This window comes from Acomys russatus, chromosome 20 (assembly GCF_903995435.1).
Source record: "Acomys russatus chromosome 20, mAcoRus1.1, whole genome shotgun sequence".
Classification (NCBI taxonomy): Eukaryota; Metazoa; Chordata; class Mammalia; order Rodentia; family Muridae; genus Acomys; species Acomys russatus.
The window spans coordinates 49826532-49843513 of record NC_067156.1 but is presented as its reverse complement, the minus strand read 5'-3'; the positions used below and the strand labels follow the sequence as shown (position 1 = coordinate 49843513).

General features: G+C 40.7%; 1 protein-coding gene across 3 annotated transcripts in view; it reads left to right on the top strand.

Annotated features, from left to right (window-relative positions):
- Piezo2 (piezo type mechanosensitive ion channel component 2) overlaps positions 1 to 16982 on the top strand; it is a 360353-nt gene that overhangs the window by 53631 nt on the left and 289740 nt on the right. The gene's annotated exons all lie outside the window — the stretch shown is intronic.

The window sequence follows — 16982 nt, the reverse complement described above, 5'->3', positions numbered from 1 at the left end:
TGCTTTGTAGGTTTCACTTCTCCCCTGGAAGGGCAAACCAAACTAAAACAAAGCAAAACAATCTCAAAATGGCGTCAGTTGAAGTAGAAGAAGCTTAGAATTCACAATACGTACTTCCTTCCCTTTGCTGTTGTTCATGTGAACTGTTTTTTAAAATTTTAATTTATTATAATTCACTCAGATTAAATTCTGATTGTTATCCCCTCCCTTGTATCTTCCCATTCACACCCTCCCTCCCTCTCCTACCCTCTTCCCCTCCCCTAGACGTCTGACCTCTTCCCCCACCGTATGACCACAGCATATTAGGTCTCATCCAGATAGCCTACTTCCCCTTCCTCTCAGTGCCTCCTGGCCTCACCATGAAGGGGAAGTGATCAAATACGGGCCACCAGAGTTCATGTTAGAGGCGGTCCCTGCTCTCTCCACTGTGGAGAATGAGCTGTCCATCGGCTACATCTGAACAGAGGGTCTAGGTTTACTGTATGTATTGTCCTTGGTTGGTTTAACAGTTTGCGTATGGTCCCTGGGTCCAGATCTGCCAGCCTTGATGGTTTCTTTGTGGGGCTCCTGAACCATCGGGGTCCTTCCATACACCACTTCTTCCATACTACACTTACCTGGTGTTCAGCAGAGAGTCCCAGCATCTGTCCTGATTCCCCATGGGTGGAGTCTCTCAGAAGACATCTATATTGGGCTAATATATATACCATGCACATCTTTCTGGGTCTGAGTTACCTCACTCAGGATGATCATTTCTAGTCCCATCCATTTGCCTGCAAATTTCAAGATTTCCTTGTTTTTAATAGCTGAGTAGTATTCCATGTGTAAACGTACCATAATTTCTTTATCCATTCTTTGGTTGAATGATATCTAGGTTATTTCCATATTCTGGCTATTATGAATAATGCTGGTCCGAACATAGTTGGACACATATCCTTGTTGTATGGTGGAGCGTCTTTTGGGTAAATGCCCAGGAGTGGTATAACTGGGTCTCTAGGTAGCACTATTTCCAATTGTCTGAAAAGGCGCCAGATTGATTTCCAAAGTGGTTGTACAAATTTTCACTCCCACCAGTGATGAAAGAGTGTTCCCCTTTTTCCACAACCTAGCCAACATGTGCTGTCACTTGAATTTTTGATCTTAGCCATTTGGATAAGTGTAAGATGGAATCTCAGAGTCGTTTTGATTTGCATTTCCCTGATGACTAAGGACATTGAGCGTTTCTTTATGTGTTTCTCATCCATTCAATATTCTTCTGTTGAGAACTTTCTGTTTAGCTCTGTACCCCATTTTTTAATTGGGTTGTTTGGTTTAGTGATGTTTAATTTCTTGAGTTTTTTTATACATTTTGGATGTTAGCGCTTTGTCAGATGTAGGGTTGGTGAAGTTTTTTTCTTTCTCCTCAGTCTATAGGCTGCCATTTTGTTCTGTTGACAGTGTCCTTCCCCTTATAGAAGAAAGCTTAAGTGCTCTTCTCCATTTGATTTTTCACTGACAACGAATCTGGATGCAGTGTACTAAAACCGTTTAGTTTTGAAAGATTTTTCACTAAAATGAAGACAAAGCTGGAGGTCCTGAAGGAGGGTGTGTCCACTCTCACTTTGGAAGCGACAGCTTGGCACTCAGACCTTACCATTCTCCCGCTTCCTGCATACAGGGCAATCTATCTCCAGGCACCCAAACCTGAAGCCTGAGTCTGGCTCATCGGTCCCTGGGAAGTCGCTATCCTTTAATCCCCCTGTGTTGATAGTCTGACTATGTTAATGTAGATGGTCTCTGATGTGGTCTGAGTTTGCTTTCTGTTTATATGATAAATACCAAGACCCAAAGCAAACTGGACAGGGATGAGTTTATCTTCCAGTTCAGAGTCCATTATTAAAGGAAGCCAAGGGAAGAACTCACTCCAACCTGAAGTTTAAGGTGGAAACCTCAGAGGAAAGCTGCTTCCTGGCTCGCTTCCAGCTTTACATTCTGCTGCCATTTTTGACATGGCTCTGCCATAACTGCCTGCAGATGCTACAGCCCACATGCCTGGAAGAAAGGGCCACAGACCAATTCGATGGCTGCAGTTCCTGAACTGATGTTCCTTCACAGGTGTGTCAAGCTGACAGCCAAGATTAGTAAGCACAGATGTGTTCTTATAGAGAAAGTGGCAGAGGAGCAGAAGGCCAAGCAGGGACTATGGAGCCAGTGTGACTGGGATTAACTGTACTTTTGCCTTGATACTGAGTGAATTAAATATCATTTCTGAGACTTCATTTCCTTTAAATGGGGGAATATTCATAGGAACTACGTCATAAGCCTGCCACATGATATACAACTTTGCAATCTATTTTATTTCAGCATTGCAGCGTGGACGTGTTTCCATGTTCCTTTCCATGGCAACAGCCATCCTCTGTGACTGTTGCACTGAGATTCATTAAATGGTGATCCATGCTGCATCATCTCCATGAAGGAAGATATGGAGTCTTAAGAAAAAAACCCAGAAAAACATTTTATCGAGGTTCTGAGGGCTTTCTTCAAGAGACAAACATTTGAGCTTTTGTGAGTTTGTGACATATTATTAGGCAGAGGATTGTCCAGGCCAGGGGAAAAAAGGGGAAAAAAATAGAGGCAAGAATTTATTTAAACTTCAGTAAATATTTACTGAATGCTTACTGTGTTCAGGGACTAGAATAGAAACTGGAAATAGAGTAATAAACAGGAAATAACCCCTGTTCCAAAGTGGCTGAAAGCCTAGTGATTTGTATGTCTGGGGAAGAATTTACTAATGGAGTTGCTGGAACCAGAGGGGGCATATATTATTAATTGGATTTTATAGGTGATAGTCCTAGAGTTGCAGGGTTATTTGCCCCTGCAGGGTTCACTGCAGAAAGATTACCAGGTGACCTAGCCTAGGTATTGTAGGGGTAACCCAACCTCTATGTAATTTGACAGAACCCATCTAGCTGCTCATAAGGGCTTATGGGTGGTACCTGCTTTTTTGGCAGAAAACTCTTGACACCAAAGCAACCTTTCAGGGAACGTTCTGAAACATGATGCATCATTTGGTAAAATAGAAGGCATAAAAATGGGCCAGCAAGCAGAAAACATCATCTATGTCTGGAAGCATGAGACCTACACATTGTTAGTTAAGGGATAAAAAGACAAAACAAAACAAAACAAACAAACAAACAAAAACCCCTGATTTCTTGACCAGGAATTGATGCAAACCTATGCTGGGCCAAAAATGTAATTGCAATCCGTTCTCAGTTTCCTTAATGAAGAATTCCACTGAAATATTTAAACTATCTTAGCATTTTGCCGTAGGAGAATGTGGTGTATATTGAAAGGAAACTCAGCCACACAAAGGCTGGGGACAATGTTAAGTGAGTAAGCTGAAGTCTCCGTCGATTGCTCACTGTTAGGAGCTGATTTGGAGGCATTTGTCTGGCTATTTGTCATGTTCTGGCTAGCATAGTGTGTCAACTGGACACAAAGTAGTCATCAGAGAGAAAGGAGACTCAGTTGAGGAAACGCCTCCATGAGGTCCAGCTGTAAGGCATTTTCTCAATTAGTGATCAATGGGGGAGGGCCCAGGCTGTTGTGGGTGATGCCATCCCCAGGCTGGTGGTCCTGGGTTCTATAAGAAAGCCAGCTGAGCAAGCCTTGGCAACCAAGCCAATAAGCAGCACCCCTCCATGGCCTCCACATCAGCTCCTGCCTCCAGGATCCTGCCCTGTTTGAGTTCCTGTCCTGACTTCCTTTGATCATGAACAGTGACATGGAAGTGTAAGCTGAAAAAAACCCTTTCTCCCCAATGTGCTTTTTGTCATCAAAGCACTAGAAACCTTAGCTAAGAAATATCATTCGAAGTGCTGTTTTGGTAGCAAGGGCTTCACGCAGGTCTGAGACTGTTTCTCTTTGGTACCAGAGCTGATAGGGATGATCGCTGAGTTGACACATAAAGGGAGTGAACAGCAGAAAGAGTTGGAAGTGATGGGTGCTCTTATGTCAAAACCAAGAGTTTCCCAAGGAAGAAACAGGCCGTGCACTGCAGTAAATAGCAAGGTGGGACAGCAGCTTTGGCAGTTTGTAGCGTCTGGGTCCTTAAAGAAAATACAAGGTTGGGTAGTGCCATATACTAAAAATGGAAGCAATATGACATCACAGATAGCAAGATGGATTTTTCCCTTTATAATGTACCCATCAGGCCACAGAGGAGTGCTACCAAGAACAGTATAGGATATTCTAAAGTCTGCAGCGAAAGCCTCCTCAAACTCGGGGGCCTGGGGGGTGGGCTTACATGAGTCCTGCTACTGAAATCTCACTGCTGCTTGTAGAATGAGCATGGGGGACCTGCCTGGCCTCTGCCAGTGCTGTCCTCCACAGCACTCACGAGTGCTCAGGGATGAACGTGTACCAGGCATCCATCTGAACATGAGGGATCAAATGGGATTGAGATGGATTTCTCATTACTAAAAGTGAAAATGGCTTTTATTTCCTACTGTTTAATGGTGCGGAAGGCAAGGTCTACTTTATTTTAAGCTAATTTGCATGAGATTACAACTATTCAGCTCTTTTGCATATAAAACTATAGAATTCAGTCATTTAATCTGTTAGGCTAAATTAGGTTGGGGTATACAAGTTCCAAAACAGACTTTCTTTGAATTTCTCAAGTTGAAGTTTGAAACAGAATGTGACATGAAGATATTTTGCAGAAGCAGAAGGCAGAGACCTTTGCCATATTACCAGGGCCTTCAGGCCACCTCCCTGGGTGACCATTCCTCACCCCTGGATTTTGCAATAAACCACTGATGTAAAAAAAAAAATCACATTAGAGTGAGTTTGGAGTAATACATATGTCAAGGCAAAAGGACAAGTTTTGGGGGGAAGTTACAGAAGAGTAACCAAAAATAAGATGGAGTTAATGAATACTGATTTAGTTAAAAAAAAAAAAAACTTAGGACACACATTTCAGCATTGTAAAGGTAAACTTACTTGTTGGGGGCTGGAGAGATAGCTGAGATCCCTCACGGTTCTTAAGTCCAGCCTCCACATCCATGTTGGGGGGTTCACAATCCCCACTCCAAGGGGTCTGACACCCTCTTCTGCCTTACTTAGGCACCCCACTCATGCTGCATACACGCACACAAACATATACTCATGCACATGAATAGAAATCAAAGCAAATCTAAAAACATTTACATAGGCTTGCATCCAATTTGTTTCCATAAGGGGAATAGCATCGGTTTTAAAGCAACAGGTCTCAACCCCTTTAGCAAACCTCTGTCTCCAAAAATAGTTACACCATGATTCATAACAATAGCAAAATCTCAGTTATGGAGTAGAAACAAAATAATTTTATTGGTTGGGGGTTACCACATGAGGAACTGTGTTAGAGGGTCTCAGTCTTAGGAAGGTTGAGAACCACTGCTTTAAATTATTATTTTCTGTACTGGGATATAACATTTGTGCACTTTCTGGGGTACAGTGTGGTGATTTGACCCACACCTCATGGTGATGAGCATTTCCACTCCTCCAGTCAGAGGTGGTGCTGGGGAACTGCCCACCACACAGAACATTGGAGCGTGATCCCTTGTTCTGACTGTACACGAAAGCCAACTCAAAATGAATATGCCGGATTGGAAAGTAGGATATTACTGCCAGAAGTTGTAGGGGAAACACTTGAAGACATTGGTGTAGGCAGTGACTGTTTGTCTCTTAGGTTGGATCACAAAGGCACAGTCAACAAAAGCAAGATCCACCAATGGGACTGTGTTAACGTAAAGTGCTTCTATGGAGCAAAGGAAGGAAGGGGCCCGGAACACACTCTAGAGAGCAGAAGAAAAAAAAACCTGCCCTGAAACTCGCAGCTCCTGGAGCTGTTCTCACATCACCAGGATAGGATATTATAGCCAGGGTATTAAAACTCAATGTGAAAAGCAAAATAAGTTCTCCATGTAGTTAGGGAGGCATGTGGGGTGTTTTGGGAACTGTTGAATTCTATGGGAGTGAGGACTGAGCAGAAAATAAAATGCACTTTAAGATGACTAGTGAAGTCTGTGTCAGTGGGTGATCCCAGCAGACATTGTCTACACTCTCGCAGTCTATGAACACTGACTCACGTTCTAAACAGAGGAGAAATCGCCAAGGTAAGAAGAGGATAAGTGGGTCCAGGTTGGACCTTCCCCCAGCTTGGTCTCTCACTAATTCCCTATCCCGGAGACATGAGAACAGGCTCGATCTAGGTAGACCCAGAAGCCGGGGGTTTCAGTACAGGGTTTTTATTGTAAAATAAACCTGCCTTCTTTCTACTGGCCTTTTTTTTTTCTTTCCTCCATTTTCCCCCCTTTTTCATGCTAGGGATCAAATCCAGGACTTTGCACAGACTAAACCCATACTCTAATCTCAAATACATTTTTCACATATCTTGATAAAGTGCGTTTGAGAATATGTGTTATTTGTTCAGCTTTAATCACAAGGGCCAATCAATAGTCTGATTCTCTTAAGTCAGACAATTATGCACCATAGACATATTTGAACTTCAACATAAGGACCTGAGATTCAGATTTAAAAAACTGAGAGTACACACCTACAGAAGTTCATGACTTAAAATATTTTAAAGAATTAAAAAACAGTTATTCTTTCCCAAACATTTATGCAAATTCAGTTAATCATGATAAGTTCAAAAGTTTTTAACACAAACACACACATAGGAAGTAGAAAGTAAAACTCTACCTTTTTATATCCATTTAAAAGACAAGGTTTGCTAATCCCCCAATAGGAGAAAAATAAATGAACAAATGCATTATAAAAGAAAAAAGTTTTAAGTGTGAAAAGAACCAAGCAAACAAGAGGCAGTGAATTTTTTAAACTTCCGCCTGACCACAGTCAAATTGTTTAATCTATTCTGTTTTCTACCTTCTGTGTTTCTGATAGCATCGCAAACTGTTTTGAAAAAGTAAAATATTCAAATCAAATACTTCTTTTATTCACCTCATCTTTCTTTATATTGATTATCGTAACTGTTTTTAGTAGTCTGCTCAGTGGCTATGGCTTTCTCATACAGTGAGGCCACTGACATTAGTCTTCAATAGACCGAGTTTCTCCTTCGGGCTTTCCCTTAAGATTTCATTTGTTAAACCAATTTCTTTAATGAACTTTATGTACACTACAGTGTGTCTAGTTTTTGAATGCATGGCTGATTGGTTCAGTGTTTTGTCCTTGTTATGACACCATCAGCCTTGATCTACCCCTGGATTCAGATATAAAGATAATCTAGGCAAAACACGCAAGCGAGAGAACAAGCACCTCGCAGAACATTTTTTTGTTAATCTTTTGTGTCACGTTTCTAAACATTTTGGGGTGTCATACAGAATCTATTGTAGCCAACAAATGACAAGAATAAGTGGGAAGCATGTGACTCAGTCCTGATGAATGGGAGGAGAAAGGCTGGGCTAGCTTTTGTTTGAAGAAGTGGTCATCTTTTGTAACCTGAGGAAGCACTGGGGCTAACATGAAATGGCTCTGGAGGGAGGGGGATGGAGGGAGAGGAGAGCACCCTGGTCCGAACCTTTTCAGAGCATCATGCTCTGAGACACTTGCAGTTTGAACCGGACACATAATGGGGGAAAGATTTCCACAAATAGACAATGAATCAGGTGACATAACTGCTCCTTTCCTGTCTCTCATTTCTTTGATAGTTTGGCTTCCTTGGGGAAAAGAATCTACGATTGTTTAATTTGTTTCCTGTTTCATTGTATATACTTTGCAGCTGTTTCTCCCTTTTCTTAAGAATTTTTTAAATAACCCAATTTTGAGAGGACATCCTTTCAAACGGCCGAGTTGACAGAATCATTGTGTCACTTGACCCTGGCATTGCTTTTTCCGATGCTGTGCTGCTTTGGCAGCTGTTGAAGGAAGCAAGTCCCCTGATGCATAAAGACTATTTAGAACACTTGTGGTGGAAATACAGGCTCTAAGCATATAAGACCCCGTTTCCTAGGCCGTTGAAGGGATGTCATTTGGCCCTTGATGCAGAGAAGGCGATAGGGAAGCATTTGGCTCTGAGAGCAATCAGCCTTAACAGCACAGCCTAAAAGGACTATTTTGAAGTCTGGTTTACAGTGTGCAACGACTTCTTGGTGGTGACATTTTAGTAATGGGGAAATTACCATCCATAGATGGCAGCATGAGTGCTTTTATAAATGTTGTGCGGCCGTCTAAACAATTCCATATTTGCAAGAGATTTTTCTCCTTTCTGTGCTGATAAAGTTATCCAAGTGAAATCTATCATTTTGTTTTCTACTTGTATAATTTTTTTTGTAACCAAGTGCTAACTTTTATTTTTAGAAAATAAAATTTATTGATGAGGCAAGCTGAAAATGTTTCTGGTGCAAGTGGGAGGACTGATGTTCATAGGGTTAGGTCTCTTCACTCATTAGCTCCTTTTTTAATCCTGTGTGCTCTAGGCCTGACAAAAACTTCCCTGTAAAATGAGAAATTACTGTTACCTGTTGTAAACTTTTAAAAAGAAATCTCCTTATCATTCTGGATAGTAAGAACCAGCTAGGGAGACAGGAGACCACCTGGCATTCTTACCCAAATACAATTGTTTCTTTCCTTTGAGCACTTTGATGTGTGTTTTTATTGCTCTGTCCATGGTAACATTCTTTAGCCAGGAACAGGCCTACAGTTGACTGGCCTGGCCCTTGAGAGGGTAGGGTGCCGGGGGAACACTGTGCAGCCACAGTGTGATAGCTCATTACTGCTAACAAATGTGCCTTGTGTCTAGGTCCCAAGGAGAGGTGCATCACATGACTCTTGATAAAGGAGCTGGCTTTACCTTCTAAGGCTTTTCTAACTTGAATGTGCCGATTGCCAAGTTCAAAGGCATATTTTACCCTAGATGGAGGTAACTCACTTAGATATGGCACTTTGTGCCGCCCTGAGTTGCCAGTTCACACACGCAGAGGGAAGAGGCACATCTAACAATTTGGCTATGGTCATACTCAAATGAATTCATTTCAGATAAAAAAAGTGAACAAATTCAGAGCTTTGCTTTTGTTTGTTTGTTTTTGCTTTTTGAGCTTAGGCATTAGCTAGATATCACTGCATAGACATTAGCAGTGAGTGCATAAAACAACAAATCCTGTTTCACCTTTCTTGGATCGAGGACTTGGAGTATGTGCCCTGAGTTGCCTGTCTCAGTGCCTGCAGCCAGGACAGATGGTGCCTCCAAACCACAGCTGGACACCATGAGGGAGGCCAGCTACATAGGCCAGCCACATAGGGCAGTTGGCTTCCTTCTGAGTAAACAAGAGATGAGCAGCCGAGGAGATGCCCAAGTCACACCCAAGCCCTTCTGCATCTCTACGAGGTATCCCAGGATTTTTACTGTGTTCTTTGGAAGTGTTACTAGGCAAGCCTGCACTGAGGGGGATGGGCTAAGACACCACACAACAGGCATGTGCACCGAATGGCAGGGCTGGCCAGGATCAGCTTTAAAGCCTCATTTCTTCACTCAGCTGGGCCATCCTACTTTTCTTTTTGAGTTCTTTGGACTGCACTGCAAACAATGGTAACTGTGATGGCTAGTTTCACATCAACTTGACACAAGCCAAAGCCTTTTGAGAGGAAGGAACTTAAGAATGCCTCCATAAGGTCGGGTAATAGGAAGCCTATAGGGCGTTTTCTTAATTCGTGATTGATGTGAGAGGGCCCAGCCCATTGTGAGTGGTGGCATCCTTGGGCTAGTGGTCCAGGTTCTATAAGAAAGCAGACTGAGCAAACCAGGAAAAGCAAGCCAGTAAGCAGCACCCCCTCCATGTCCTCTGCATCAGTTCCTGCCTCCACGTGCCTGCCCTGCTTGAGTTCTTGTCCTGACTTCCTTCAATGATGGACTGTGATAAGAAAGTATAAGCCCTTTCCTTCCCAACTTGCTTTTTGGTCATGATGCTTTATTGCTGCAGTAGAAACCCTAACTAAGATAGTAAATAAAAGATGTGAGGTGGAAAGCCACAGATAGACTTCTTGGGCAAGATGTATTATTATTCACCCAGTCTCTCTCTTCAATTTTAGTCAGTTCAGATTGTCTACCTCTTCATTATCCTATCTACCTTGATTATCAGCTACGCATAGTCTAGAGTCATCTGAGTGGAAAGCTTCAATGCTACTCAGCTATTAAAAAAAAAAAATTCCCAAAATTTGTGGACAAATGGATTGATCTGGAAATGATCATAATGAGTGAGTTAACCCAGAGGCAGAAAGAGTCAAATGGTATATACTCACTTATATCTGGACACTAGCCCAAGGGGCATGTCTCATGAAAGTCTTCACTTACCAGGAAAGTGGGACAGAGGGGAGGACATCCTATTGGGACTCTAGGTGAGAGAAGCATGGGAGAATGGGGAAATAGAAGGATCCAGAGGGTCCTAGAAATCTACAAGAAAAACATTAAGACGGGCAGATCTGGGCCCAGGGGTCCTGCTTAAACTATGGCACCAGCCAAGGACAATATGTGCAGTAAACTTCAAACCCCTACCCAGATCTAGCCGATGGACAGGACATTCTCCACCATTGAGTGGAGAGTGGGGTCTGACTTTCACACGAACTCGGGTGCCCCATATTTGACCATGTTCCCTGGATGGGGAGGCCTGGTGGCACTCAGAGAGAGAATAGCAGGCTACCAATAAGAGACATGATACTCTATGAGCATATACAGGGGGAGGAGGTCCCCCTCAGTCACAGTCATAGGGGAGGGGAGTAAGGGGAAAATGGGAGGGAGGGAGGAATGGGAGGATACAAGGGATGGGATAACAATCTAGATGTAATATGAATAAATTAATAAAATATATTTAAAAAAGAAAGAAAATGTGCTTCCATCAGATTGGCTTACGGCCATGTTTGTGGGAGATTTGTCTTGATGCCAGCGGACCTAGCCTACTCTGGGTGTCACCATCCCTAGGCAGTGGTCCTGGGCTGAATGAAAAAAAAAAACACAATCTTAGTATAAGCCTGAGAGTGAGATCTAGAGAGCAGCATTCCTTCATGGTTTCTGCTGTACTTCCCTGGCCAAGAATGAGTTCCTTGGTCAGAAGTTGAGTGTAATAGCAATCCATCCCGTCCTTCCTTGGGCTTCCTGTCTTGGATCCCGCCCAACTTCCCTCACTACAGGACTGTAACTCACAGTGTAAGATGAAATGAACTCTTCCCTCCTCAGGTTGCTCTGAGTCAGTGTTTTATCATAGAAACAGAAAGAGAAGTAGAACAGTGTATCAGTGGTGTGTGTGTGTGTGTGTGTGTGTGTGTGTGTGTGTGTGTGTGTGTGTGTGTGTGTAGGGACTTCCCACTTCCCCTAGATTGTTCTCAGTAGCCTGTTACACTCACTATTTCTTTGGTATAAATGATACTGTCTGTGTCTGTCACTTCTGATTTTACTTTTGAATCTTTTCTCTGATTATTTTTTTTTTCGGTTAAAGGTTTATCTGTTTTGCTTATGTTTGTAGAAAATTAACACTTAGATTCAATATTCCATTCTTTTTCTTGTCTGTTTCATTGCTGTTCTGATCTTTTCCTTATCTTCTATTAATCTGAGGATTAATTTCTTGGACTTGTTTGGTTTCTTTAGGTATACAGCATTCATTTGAGAGGTAGCCTCCCAACATGCCCTTGAGTTTGTTTTCTGTTAGCATCTACTGCTGGGTTTGTTGTGGTCTACCCTTTAGAATAGTTTGTTTTCCCAGTGAGACTCCTTCAGAGGAAACTAAATTTTCATTTGCCAGTGTAATCAGCTGGAGATAGCATCTGGGTTAGGTATAGGGCTGTGTCCACTTCCCCTTGCAGCTCTAGGACCCCACTTGGTGCAGACCGGTGCTGCCTCAGTCTCTGTGAGTTCTATGTGTACTGAACAGGTTGATTTAGAGGGCCTTGCTCCCTTGGTGTCCTCCATCCCCTCTGGCTCTTACACTCTTTCTGCTTCCTCTTCTGCAGGGATGTTGATGGAGACAATCCTGTTTAGGGATGAGTGTTCCAGGGTCTCTCACTCTCTGCATATTGTCTGGCTGTGGGTCTCTGTATTTGTTCCCATCTGCTCTAGGAGGAGACTTCTTTGACTATGGCTGAGCAAGGCACTGATTGTATTTATCTTTCTGGGTCTGGATTAACTCATGCAGGATTTTAAAAATAGTCCTATATATTTACCTGCAAACTGCATGATTTCATTTTTTTTAACAGCTGAGTAATATCCCATTGTTTAAATGTATCACTTTTTTTTCATCCAGTCCTCTGTTGAGAAACATCTAGGTTGTTTACAATTTTTAGCTATTATAAATAAAGCAGTGATAAGCATGGTTGAGCAAGTGTCTCTGTGGTAGGATGAAGTGACCTTTGGGTATATGCCCAAGAGTGATACAGCTGGACCTTGAGGTAGATCAATCCCTATATTTCTGAGGAACTACCGCATTGATTTACATAGTGACTTTATAAGTTTTCATTCCCACCATCAATGGATACTGTTCACCATATTCTCCATTCTTGTTAGCATGAGCTGCCGCTTGCTTTATTGTTCTTAGTCCTTCTGACAGGTATAAGACTAATTCTCAGAGTAGTTTGATTTTTATTTCCCTGATGCCTAAGGATGTTGAACATTTAGAGTGTTTCTTAGCCATTTGAATTTCCTCTATCGAGAATTCTGTTTAGATATGTACACCATTTTAAATATGTAACCCATTTTAAAATTGAGTTATTTGTTTTCTTGATATCTGCTCTCTTTAGTTCTTTATATATTTCTGATATTAGCCCTCAGTCAGATGCGGAGTTGATAAAAACTCTTTGCCTTTCCCGTAGGCCACCGTTTTGTCCAAATGATAGTGTCCTTTCCATGCAGAAGCTTCTCAGTTTCATGGGGTCTAATTTATTAACTGTTGGTCCTTGTGCCTGCTAATGGTGGGCATTCTGTTCAGAAAATGTTCCCATGTGCCAATGAGTTCAAGGCTATTCTCCACTTTCTCTTCTGCCAGGTTCAGTGCATCTGGTTTTATGTTGAGGTCTTTAGTCTATTTGGAGTTGAGTTTTGTGCAAAGCAATAAGTATGCATCTATTTGCATTCTTCTACATGCAACCATCCAGTTTGACCAGCATCATTCATTGAAAAGGCTATCTTTTTCTTTCTAGACTTCTTTATCAATAATCAGGTGTATATAGGTGTGTGGATTTATGTCTGGGTCTTCAATTAGATTCCATTGATCTACATACATGTCTGGTTTTGTGGCAATACTATGTCATTTTTATTACTTTACCTTTGTAGTATAATTTGAGGTTGGCGATAGTGACACCTCCATCAGTTCTCTTAGTATTCAGGGTTGTTTTTAGCTATCGTGTGTTTTTGTTGTTGTTGTTGGTGGTGGTGATGGTTTTTCTTGTGTGTGTGTGTGTGTGCTTCCATATAAAGCTGAAAAGTATCCTTTCAAAATCTGAGAAGATTTTGGTTGGAATTTTGATGAGTATTTTATTGAATCTGTAGATTGCTTTTGGTAGGATGGTCATTTTTACTATATTAATCTTCCTGATCCACAAGCCTGGGAGATCTTTCCATCTACTGAATCTTATTCAATTTTTCAATATCTTAAAGTTTTTATCATAGAAGTCTTTTACTTTCTTCGTTAGAGTTACCTCAGGATATTTTGGGGGGTTATTGTGAAAGGTATTGTTTTTCTGATTTCTATTTTGCATTCCACTTTTTATTTGTATACATGGAGGCTACTTATTGATGTAAGTTAATTTTGTATCTAGCTATTTTTCTGAAAGTGTTTATTAGCTATAGGAATTTCCCAGTGTAATTTTTTAGGATCACTTATGTATAGTATCTTATCATTCACAAATAAAGACACTTTGACTTCTTCCCTTACAAATTGTATCCCCTTGATCTCCTTAAGTTTTCTTTTTGCTCTACCTAGGACTTCAAGGACTATATTAAATCGGTATGGAGAAAGTGAGTAACCTTGTCTTGTTTTTTATTTTAGTGAAATTGCTTTGAGTTTCTCTCCATTTAAGGTGATATTGGCTATGAGCTTGCTTTAAACTTACTTTTGTTATGTTGAGGTATGATTCTTGTATAGCCAATCTCTCCAGGACTTTTATGATGAAGGAATTTTGGATTTTGTCAAAAGTATCTAATGAAATGATTGTGTGATTTTTGTCTCTCAGCTCGTTTATATGGTGGATTACATATATTGATTTACATGTGTTGAACCATCCCCTCCTCTGTGGGATGAAGCTTACTTGATCATGGTGGATGATGTGTTTTTGGATTCCGTTTGCAAACTTTATTTACTATTTTTGCATCTATGTTCATAATGGAAATTAATCTGTAATTCTCTTTCTTTGTTGGATCTTTATGTGGCTTGGTGTGTTTGGTTAATAACCAGCATTTTTCTCAGTTTTTTGTCTGAATGACCTGTCTGTTATTAAGAGTGAAGTATTGAAGTCTCCTGCTGTCAATGTGTGAAAGTCAATATGTAATTTAAACTGTCATAGTGTTTTGGGTTTTTTGTTTTGTTTTTTAATGAACTTGGGTTCCCTTGTGTTTTCTGCATAGATGTTAAAAATTGCAATATCCTCTTGGTGGATTTTTCTACATAGTGGCCTTCCCTTTTTGTTCTGATTAGTTTTAGTTTGGTCTAACTTGTCAGATATTAAAATGGCTACACGAGCTTGCTTCTTAGGTACATTTTCTTAAAACATCATTTTACATCCTTTTACTCTGAGACAATGTCTATTCTCGATGTTAAGGTGTGTTAATTGGATATATCCACTAGATACTGTTTGACATTCATTCTGTGTCTTTTTATTGGTGAATTGAAACCATTGATATTGAGAGTTATCAGTGAACAATGTTTGTTGATTCCTGATATTTTCTTGTTGTGGTGTGTGTGTGTGTGTGTGTGTGTTCCCCTTTTTGATTTGCTGGCCTGGGATTATGTATTGTTTGTGTTTTCTTTTGTGTGGTTAACCTTTTTATATTGGAGTTTCCTTCTAGTGCTTTGTGTAGGACTAGGTCTGTAGATAGATATTGCTTAAATTTTTTTATTATTAAATATCTTATTTTCTCCATCTATGATGATTGAATGTTCTTCTGGGCATAGTAATCATGACTTACATTTGTTATCTCTTATAGAGTCTGCTTCACATCTGTCTAGCCCCTTTTGGCTTCTAGAATTTCCATTGAGAACTTGTCTTATTTTATTAGGTGTGCCTTTATGTATTACTTGGCCTTTCTTCCCTTGCAGCTTTTAATATTTTCTTTGTTTTGTACATTTAGTGTTTTGATTATTATGTACTGAGGGGACTTTCTTTTCTGGTTCAGTCTATTTGGTATTTTTCTTATACCTTGATAGGCATCTTCTTATTTAGGTTAAGGGAATTTTCTTCTATGATTTTTCTGAAAATATTTTCAGACTTTGATCTGGGTTTCTTCTCTTGTCTTTATTCCTATTATCTTTAGATTTTTGACTTTTCATAGCAGTCCCATATTTCCTGGATGTTTTGTTTTAAGTGGGTTTTTTTGTTTGTTTTAGGTTTTAAAGATTTTTAAATTTAACATTTTCTTTCACTGAAGTGTCCATTTCTTCTATCATGTATTCAGTGTCTGAGATTCTCTCTTCTATCTCTTTTACTATGTTGGTGAAGCTGACCTATGAAATAGCTGTTCACGTTCCAAAATTTTTTATTTCCAGATTTCCCTCAGTTTTGGGTTTCTTTAATCAGTATTTCCATGTTCAGATCAGACCTTGAACTGTCTTATTCATTTCCTTCCACTGTTTGTTTGTGTTTCAAAGATTTCTATAAGGGATTTATTCATTTCCTTTTTAAGGATCTCTATCATATTCATAAAGGCTATTTCAAGGCCTTTGTCTTGCTCTTCAGCTATGTTGCAAATACAGTTTCTTTGTGTTGAGTACTTGATCTTGGGGGTCCTGAGCTGATTTACATTCTTCCAACATTTTCTGTTCTCGCATACTTTTGATATTGTGTACTTATTCACAAGTTACTTTATTGCATCAGGGCATGCTGAGATTGGAATGGCCACATCCTGTAGCCAGGCAGGACCTCCAGTGGAGGGAGGGCAACACCAACATGTCCACAATACTTTTGACTCAACATTTGTCCTGCCTACAAGATATATAAGGGCAAAAGATGGAACAGAGATTGAGAGAATGGCCAACCAGTGACTGGCCCAACTTGAGACATACCCCATGGGAGAGACCCAACCCCTGGCATTATTAATGATACTCTGCTATCCTTGCAGACAGGAACCTAGCATAAATGTCCTCTGAGAGACTTCATCCAGCATGAAAACAGATGCATACAAACATCAGGTGGAACTCAGGGAGTATTGTGGAAGAGTTAGGGGAAGGATTGAAGGAGTTGGAGAGGTCAAGGACTTCACAAGAAGACATATGTAGTCAATTAACCTGGGCCTATAAGGGATCATGGAGACTGAGCCACCAACCAAAGAACATGCATGTATTGGTTCTAGGCTTTCTACACACATGAAGTTGATGGGCCTCTTGGTCCTCAAGTAGGTCCCCTACCAATTGGAGTGGGGTCATGTCTGACTTGGACTCTGTTGCCTCCTCCTGGATCCCATTTCCATAGCAGGGCTGCCTTGTCTTGCCTCAGTGAAAGAGGAGGCACTTAGTTCTGGTGGGACTTGATGTGTGTGGTTGGGTTTTGTATCCAAAGTAGGTATGGGGGAAATGGGTGGAAGGGTGGGACTGAGAAGAGAGGAGGGAGTGGGGTTTCGATTGGCATGTAAAATAAACAAAAAATTAATTAATGAAAATAAGTTACTTTATTCATTTTAATGGAGTCATTCTGTTAACTTTAAGTTCATTATTAGATTTTTAAGAGCAAGGTCCAGGTTTTTTTTTTTTCTGTTTTGCATCATGCTTAGTACAATGGTGAATACAGATTGCCGTTTATTGCTTTGAGATTGACTT